The sequence below is a fragment of the Sorex araneus genome, chromosome 5, assembly GCF_027595985.1.
Source record: "Sorex araneus isolate mSorAra2 chromosome 5, mSorAra2.pri, whole genome shotgun sequence".
Classification (NCBI taxonomy): domain Eukaryota; kingdom Metazoa; phylum Chordata; class Mammalia; order Eulipotyphla; family Soricidae; genus Sorex; species Sorex araneus.
In genome coordinates this window covers 191173494-191183398 of record NC_073306.1, presented here as the reverse complement: position 1 = coordinate 191183398, position 9905 = coordinate 191173494, and the positions used below count along the sequence as shown (strand labels likewise).

Below are 9905 nucleotides of genomic sequence, written 5' to 3'. Positions count from 1 at the left end.
TTTAAAATGTTAATTTACTTAATTCAGTATTCAAAAATCTATTGCTTTTATTTCATTTTTTGAGGTGGGACCACAGCTAGCAATGTTCAGGGGTTACTCCTGGCTCTGCACTCAGGAATGAGTCCTGGTGGTTCTCAGGGGACCTTATTGGATGTCAGGGATCAAACTCAGGTCAGACACCTGCAAACCAAGTGCCCTATCTACTATACTATAACTCCAGTTACACTTTTTTAAATATATATTAAAATTGTCTTTATATAAAAAAACACTTATCTCTTACTATGCAATATCTTTTTCCCCCATACGGGTTCACCGCCTCATCATTCCGAGGGGGTGGCAATGGTGCCAACTGGCAAAGAGCAAATCAGCAGATGCTGCCCAGAGATGCAGACAGGTGCAGAGCTGGACTGCTTGCATTGACTGTGTCAAACTGACCAGCACTTTCTGTACGTGAGCAGCACGTCCATGCATGAACAAGATGTGTGGCATGTTTGTCAGCATGCAGATTGCTACAACATGCCACCCACATGGCAGAGCCTGTCAAGCTACCCGTGGCATATTCAATATGACAAAATCAGTAACAAAAATAGGCCTCATTCCCCTGACCCTGACCCTTATATGGCAGCATTGAGAAGGACGAGCAATGAGAGCAATGAGAGGCTGTTAAAACCTCAGGGCTGAATTAGGCAGACCAATCCAAGGACTAAAATGACTATCTGCACTTTTAACACACGTGTGCTGGCATCGGAAGCATCCATCTAGGACCTGATAGGGCAAGCACAGAAGATCAAGTATGACATCATTGGATTGACCCAAATGAGAAGGTATTGATCACATCACGCAGTTTTCAACACTGGAGAAGAACTGTTCCTCAGAACATGCAACAGTAGAGGCGTCAGTGATGTCAGTGTCCTCATCAACATGACCTCAGCCATGAGCATTGATTCGTTTAAATGCCTAACAACCCGATTTGTCATCTACACACCGACATCCAACTATGACAAAGAAGAAATTGAGAAGTTCTACATGGAGCTGGAGAAGTCCTATAAAGAAGACCACACCTTCTACAAGGTCATTATCGGTGATTTTAATGCCAAGATAGGACCGAGAAGGTCGCCCGAAGAACTCCACATCGGGACCCAAGGCCTAGAATGGAACGAACAGGGTGAAAGACTGTCTTGAGTTCATCATGTTCACCAAGACCATCTATGGTAACTTGCAGTTCGAGAAGGCTGACTATAAACATTGGACATGGGAATCTCCCAGTGGACAGTTCCACAACGAAATTGACCACATCATATTCATTCGACAGTTTTGCCTGACCAATGTCACCGTTGTCCCCAATTTCCAAATGAGATAAGACCACTGTCTCCTTCATGCAAAATTCTAATTCACGGAGTGGGGAGAAAGGGCTGCAAAGTTTAAGAAGAGAACTCCCCAAACAACCACCAACTGGGAGCTCTTTGGCACTATTGTGGCAATATAGGAAGATGCCGTCATTGACAACATCGATGAGGAATATGATGGACTGGTTCAGCATCTCCACAATTGTGCAAATAATTCTGATAGAGAAAGTCACTAAAAGACGCCTGTCTTCGAAAACTCTCGAGCTTATTGAACAACGTGGCTTGGCACGATCATCAGGCAATCACAAGCTAATGTCCAAGCTTGCAAAGTTGTGCAGAGAAGCAAAAAAGGAAGACCTCAAGAGAGAAGAGCAACAATGTTGACCAATGTGGCTGAAGCCAGGAAAAGTATTCTCAGTGTGTGCCTGTCCTTCTCGAACTACAAGACCAAGATGACAGCCATCTGATGTCCTGATGGTTCTATCACATCTTCCAGAAGAGCAATGGAAAAGATTATCCGTGACTTCTAAACAGATCTCTTAGATAGGCACGTCCACCTGCCCACATACCAAATTCTGCAGGATGGATATATTGTTCCCAGCGTTCTCCCTTCTGAAATCTGACACACTGTTTCTTCAGTAAAGAACATAAAATACCCGGTCTAGACAAGGTCAGACCCAAACACCTGAAGAATCTGCCGCCAGTACTCATCAATACACTGGCTCAGCTCTTCACATGCTACCTGTCTGAATTCAAGGTTTCATCCCAATGAAAATACAGCAGGACTTTTTTATTGTACAAGAAGTGAGACATCCACTACATTGGCAACTTATGCGTAATCTGCCTGTTGTCTGCCATCTACAAGATATTCACTTGTGTCATCCTGAATAGTATTAGTAGAACACTAGACAAAGGACAACCATGCGAGCAAGCCAGGTTCCAAAAAGGATTCAGCATGAGTGACCATAGCCACATGGTGTCCAAGCTCATTGAGCTTTAGCAAGAGTTCAAGATGCTGCTCTGTTGAACATTCATTGATTTAAAGAAGGCATTTTATTCTGTTGAGACTGAAGAAGTCATCAAAGCCCTAGCCAAACAGGGTGTTCAAACTCAGTACATCAGGATCTTCCATGAGCTGTATTACGGACTCACCACCAGGATCTCACATCCCACAAGGAAGTGATCATCAATGTAAAGAGAGGGGTTTGACAGGATGATACTATTTCACCGAAACTCTGCAGTGCCACCTTGAGAATGTCATGCGACAACTGGAATGGGAAGAAATTGGAGTGAGATAGACTGTCGACAAATACACAACCTCCACTTCACTGATGATATCATTCGAATAACACCAAATATAAGCCAAGCGGCACGAATGCTGGCCGACTTCGATTATGAGTGTGGGAAGTTCTGACTGCAGCTGAATATCATGAAGACAGTGTGTATGAAAAACAAATTAGTCCCTGACATTCCATTTGCTCTCAACGGAATGAACATATCCGAATGTAGCAGTTCTGTGTACCTATGTTGAGAACTCAACATGGCAAACGACCTGGCACCTGAACTGCGCAGGAGGAAGAGAGTGGTATGGAAAGCCTTCAATAGCGTTGAAGTAGTTAAAAAGGCAAAGAACCTTTGGCTCCAGTCACATCTTTTTGACTCCACTGTTCTTACTGCACTAATATACGCCTCAGAGACCTGGGCCCTATGAAAACAAGATGAGAACGCTATTTCGGGTATCCCAAAGAGGAATTGAAAGAGCTATGCTTGGAATATCATGTTTCACTCAAGTGAGAGAAGGAATCCGGATTTCTGACCTTCAACGATGATCAACAAGTTTGCCAAGGTGTTGAAAATCAGATGGGCTGAGCTCGTAATTTGATTTGGAGATGACTAGAGCTGTTACCAACTGGATTCCACGGACATCAAAAGAATGCCTGGCCACCCACCTAGAGGATGGTCAAATGTATTCGTCAAGACCCTGAGTGAATAGTTTGAAGCTCCTCATGTTTCTGGAGCAAGCAGACACCATTAGACTACACTAGCACACGACAGGGACGAATGGAGACATTACTGGCACCCACTCGAGCAAATTGATGAGCAACTGGATGACAAGTGATACAAGTGATGCAATATTTGCAGCATGCATTATTTTACTTTATTATACCTGCTGGAAATGATTATCAAATGTTAACTCTAAGTAATGGTAATGATACATAAAAATCAATATAAGGAGCCATATATTAATATTCAGGAGTCTGTAACACTGGCTGGCCCTTATAAGTGATGATATATACATTGAAAGTGTATGAAATTTTATACATAATTTGCAAACTGTTATCTCAAAAAACAACTATTACTAAAGTTAGGTTACTACTTGAATAATTTTTTATTATTTTTTTCCTTATTTGGAGGCCACACCTGACAGTATTCAGTTTTAGTTCCATACTCATGGATCACTCCTGTCCGTGATTTCTATGAATCAAACTGGTGTTGGCCAATACAAAGCCAACACCTACCTATTATACTATTTATCTGGCCCAATTATTTGAATATTTTCAATCAAAAGCATATCTTATAACTTTTATAAGTTTAATTTTAAATTACTCTGAACTAAAATTAAAATATTTATAAATAGATGATTCCTGAACTTCAAACAAGAAGAGTATACAATAAGAAACAAGAATTAAACAAGGAAGTTTACCTAAGTTAAAATTATATTTACTAAAGCTGTTTTAAGCTTTATAAATTTACTAAAGTCCTTGCCTTAGAAACATCAATTTCATGCTAAGGACAACGGAGTTAAAAGTTTTCCTTGTCACACACACATACCTTTCTCATTCACATTCATGTGCATATTTGACTGTGTTTACTCCTCTATACACAAAGAGGAGAACAGGAGTTATAAGAGATGCAAGGTCGCTGTGGAGTTGATATTATAACATGTATCAAGTACTCCTGTTCTTGATGCATTTTAAAACTAGACTTTTATTCTAAGAACATATGTTTATGATTCCCTGGAGAAATTGGCGCATTTTTATCTTGTCTTCTGAAGCTTTGAAAAAAGAAAGGATCTAGAATAATGCAGAGAAGGGTCATCTCCCAATTCCCAGTGCAAAAGTTTGTTACTTATTGTGCATAACCTTATTAACATTAATATACCCTGTAAAATAGCTTCTTCCAAGTAGATTTGTGTTTCTTATTAATAAATGCAAACCAGACAATGCACAGGAGAATATCAGTTGGTTCTACACAGTTGTAGAATATTTTTGAATTACACACTGGAAGAAAAAAATATGATGAATTTCTGATATAAGAATATGTATTATCTATGGAAAACAATGCAATTTTAGTCTATTTTCAAGTAATCAGTATTGCTTTGCTGTTCTTTTCATTCATTTGAAGCCTTTCTATACTCTCTAATTGACTAATTCAATATCCTCTTCACTGTCTCATTAAGAATGCTTATTGTTAGAAAAATGGATTAAATAATAAATTTAAATATATTATGACTCATACAAGCAAATGTATTACTTTCTCTTAATAGTTTCATTTCTTTGCGCAATACACGTTCATAGAAAATCACAGAATTTTGTATTGATTTAACCACCTTACTAAAAAACAAATGGCCACTGTAAATCAGTCAAATTAGTTGTCTCCTTAAATTGATTAATCTATTCTGCTACAATGGCTACTCTACCATGGTTACTTAAAGAACTACATGTGTAGCCTTATGAGTTAACTTATAAATAAATACCTACTAAAATAAAAATGACATGGATCTTATTCTATAAATGCAATGTTCTATTTACAGTAAAATATGCTATGAGGTTTATTAGTTCCTTAATTTATTTTTGAGTTGATGCAAAAGAGATTAAAATTTACTTGATTATGTCAGTGATTCTCTTTCTTGAACACAATACATCAAAGTATAAGGAATTTTATGAATTTTATTGAATTAAAAAGCAATATATAGATTTTTAAATTAAGATTTAAAAAGGAAAGAATAATGTAAGTAGTTATTCTAGCCCAGTTAAATCAGTATCATAGGCATGGTAATCTGAACCTGGGTAGATTGGTAATTTTTCAGAGAAATAACCTAAAATGTGAAGAGAAATTTTAGAGAATGGGAGTTTCAAGGAAAACTGTTCCTGTGGTTGCTCTCACATTGAGATCCTTGCTCAATGCTATTCAGGTGAGGCAGCTTGTGAAGACTGTTGACAGAAAAAGTTACAGAGAGGAATGAAGAGCACCTAAAGGATTTGTCTCTGATACAGTTACGTGGAAGGGAAAATCCAGGCTTTGAGTGGATCAGTGGAAAGTAGAGGTAAATGCATAATGAACCAGAACTAACATCATACTCCTCCCTATTTTTTTCTTTTTTTGCTTTTTGGGTCACACCTGGCGATGCACAGGGGTTACTCCTGGCTCTGCACTCAGGAATCACCCCTGGCCTTGCTCAGGGGACCATATGGGATGCTGGGATTTGAACCCGGGTCGGCCGCGTGCAAGGCAAACGCCCTACCTGCTTTGCTATCTCTCCAGCTCCTCCTCCCTATTTTTATGAAACACATAATGATGGCTCTTTCCTTTTGGAAGAAAGGATTCTGCAATGAGGGAATGAGGTCGTCCTCTAACCTTGACATCTGTTTTTCTCCAATAATTGAGAGTGAGAATATCAAATTCATAGAAATTTCTCATGACTCCAGCTCCCTCTAAGGAAGCGAGAGGTGTGAAAAGAATAATTCTCTTATTTCATTTTATTTTGTTAACTTTTTTATTTAGCTTTATTTTGATAAAGTTTTTCACAATAATTGATTACATTCAATATTCCAACACCAATCCCACCACCATCACACCACTATTTTCTACCACTATTTTTCAAATTATTCCACCCCAACCCCCCAAACCTGCCCCCAAAGCAGAACATAATTTATTTTGTATTGCTTGTTATCCACTAAAGATGACCCAAAAAGTTTCCTTAGAGGAAAGTGTGTGAATTGTCGTATCATCCAAAAGCCATTAAGTCCTCATGTAGAGTATGAGATGTTGCTCCAGGAATTCTAAGATTTTAAATAGGTGATACAGCTTGAATTACTTTTTTTACTGAATGGTTACTTTGGGATCTGGAAGCATCTCTGTGGCATGTTGTACTCTTCTTCTTCTGAGATTTATTTGTGAGTCTGTGAATCATGGCCGTTCATGAGCTTAAATGGCCCCAGAGACAGTTCGTGGACATGACTGCCAGGCTACTGGAAGTGTAGGGAGATGGGAGAAGGTGACCAATTCCTGACTTTGTGCGAGCCTGGAGATTTCAGTCACAAGTCACCAATACCTGGGTTTTTCCACTGATTCCCTCATAGAGGAAGCTCATCTGAACCTGTTGACATTGACCATGAGCATGGGGAATTTGAGCCTGGTGTTTTCGGTTGCCAGGGCTTTTTTGGGGTGGGTGGTAGGCTCAGAAGAGACAGCCTGGATTGCCTTAGAAAAGACAGCCTGGGTTGCCTCAAAAGAGACAGCCTGACATGGGGTCTGGTGGCATCTCTGCAGCATCTACACTATCTTTAATACCAAGGACAAACTAGAAAATTCTTAGCTTTGGAGTCTCCTTTTGTTTTTGTGTTTTCATTTTAATATGCTTTATATATAATTTTTCATTATGCCAAGAAAATGTAGAAAATATACATACCTGAAGTGATTCAAATTATAAACCATTGTTTAGCTATTAGCCCATCTTATCAAGGCATAATCTTTCTTGGAACAATCTGTAAAATGTTTTACTTTTACTAAGAAAGAGATTATATAACAGGATTTCAAACTTATTTGGGCTTATTTCTACCTTTTTTTGTGAAGCAGAAGAGTTTTATTGAAAGAAATTTACTTAGAGAAGTATGAGGGTATAGAAAGATACACATGTTCAAGAAAGACTCCTTTAGAGTGGTAAAAGCCGATAAAGACTTTGGAGAGAAGGTTATAATCATTTTATCTAAATTGTCTTGACATTGAATTCTCTGCAGACAAAAAGATCAATCTGACTATTGTCACAGAAAGACCTTTGGACTCTTGGTGGTCCTTTTGTATTCTTATCATGATCATTATTCCCCTTTATATTTCCTATTCTGAGGAGGTCTACCCTTCACTGGAGTGTCTATAACAATGGTGTCACATTTTCCATCTACAAGAAGCTAAGGGTTTGTATCTTGACAGTAAATAATTACAAATAACCACTGTGAAATCTACCTTAAGTTAATAAGAAAGTTCTTCCCAATTATACCCTGTTACTACTACTACCTTGATAGTTTGTATTAACCCCTTCCCCAATGCCACTCAAGTTTGGGAGTATCACCTTCTCTGAGAAACCCTGGCTATGTTTTTAATATAATTTTTATAGAATACTGATTACTAATGTAATTAGGGTAAAAAAAACTTATTTATAGGACAAATTCAATTAAACTGTCATTTTAAGGTAAATTTTTGTTCCAAGAAGCTAATTGGAAGAAATCAAATTGCTGCTTACTTATATACAGCAATATAAATAAGAGCAAAATGATTTTTTAGTATAATAAAAAAAAACTATCTTTAATGAAAGCTACTAATGGAGTAACATATACCTAAATGTCTCAAGGAAATAAGAAAAGTTAAATCATGGCTTATTAAGTGAATATGATTGCATTGGTAATAGTGCTTCAATTAAATTTGGGGGCAAATGGAAAATTCCATAAAGAAAACTAGAAACATCCTAGATAAAATGAATACAAGAAGATATATTAAATATGATAGTTGTGAGAGAGAAATGGAGATTAAACAAGGATCGATGTGCATACAGATGTGTAAAAGAGAGAAATCAAGAGAGAGAAAGAGAGAAAAGAGACATTGACTGTCAATAGATATGCCTAAACAAGCTCATGTAGTGAAGAGTTTACTAAGTTATCTTGTTTAATAAAAAACCCAAGTACTTTTCATTTAAATCTTGGATTGCTGCAGTCTTGATATTTTGTAGAGGTATAAGGAATAAATTGGCATAATGCTGAATATTAAGGTCCATTACAAGTAACATTTGCATTTGTCTTGTTGAACTGAAGCTAAAAGAAAAAATTACTATCTGCTTGTTTAACTTTTCTTTTTAGAATTTACCAATGAGGAAAAGTTATAAGAAATATAAAATTATATAATAAATAATTATTGTTAAATGAAAATTAAATAATAAAAATTATATTTTATTTTTTATTTATAAGTCTCACAATGGAAATGTTACTGGTGCCCGCTGGAGCAAATCGATGAGCAACAGGATGACAGTGACACAGCGATACAGAATAAAAAATTATAAGATTATGATAGCTAGCACTAAGAATATCTGGTCTTAATAGAAAACTAAAATCGGATTTAGCAAAGACATACGATTTAACAAAGAGAAGCAGTATTCGATAAAGAAATATCGAGGCAATGTAAAATAATTTCAAACAAATCATATTTTTATGCCATTTTATTACTTGAGTAATAACATTGTTAGAGTAGCCAAATAAATTTTTGGGTACTGAATTCACAAAGAAAGTACTCTTCATGAGAGTACTTTGTTACTGTTCATTTAACTCTGTAAGCACTCATATTTTGTGTTTTATAGTTGTAAATTAACAGTTTGAATATGAACTATCACTTAATATTCAAAAATAAAATTTAAGAAAATGAAAATTGTGACTGGTCAAAAGAAATTGGTCCAATTTTAATTATAATTTTATAACTCATGACTCTGCTTTAAAATGTATGCTGATTTTTTGACTTTTAATTGCTTAAGTTATTTTTCAAATTTGTAGTCCAAGATTGAAATTTATATATATATTTTTTTCACTAGTTGCATTTTCAGTATTGTCCTTCCATATAAATATCACTATTGACTCAGAGTTTTCAAGAATAAGTTTTTGTAACTCCAATGTGTAAATAGCTTTAACAAGCTAAAATACCAAATGATACCAGCAGCAAATATGTTACAAAGCAACTGGAAAAAAGCAGCATAAGTAGAAAATGAAATAATGAGGTAATAAACAGTACATATGGCTTCCTGATCAATTTAAAAGAGGACACTGTAGTACTATATACATACATTTACAATTATTTACCCTTTTCCTTTACTTTCTATTTTCAAGCATTAATGTTGGTGTTGGTTACGTCTAAAAATTTGGGTTACAAAATATATATAGTACTGTGACAGAAATTGAAAGGGAATCATCAATTGTACTAAATATTCAGACAGATACAATGTATGTCTCTCATCCATTAAAAACAGTCATCATATATTTTATAATGGAATATTAGATTGATATTGTACAGTAATATTATGCAATCCAGAATATAAAGAGAAGAAAGTGCTATAATTGATAGAAGTGGTACGAAAACATGATGAGTAATTGAAGGTAATAATGTCTATATTTGCGTCTGTATTTTGAATTCTCTGACCATAGAATCCATAAAATTATTTGCCTGAGATATGGGTGCAGATTAGAATTTTTAACCTTCACAGTTGGAGCCACTTCTTTAATTTTTCGCTCCCAATTCTGCCAA

General features: G+C 36.2%; 1 pseudogene; it reads left to right on the top strand.

Moving 5' to 3' along the window:
* Positions 1–281: 281 nt before the first annotated feature.
* On the top strand, positions 282–3175 carry LOC129405042 (uncharacterized; annotated as a pseudogene).
* The last annotated feature ends 6730 nt before the right edge of the window (positions 3176–9905 follow it).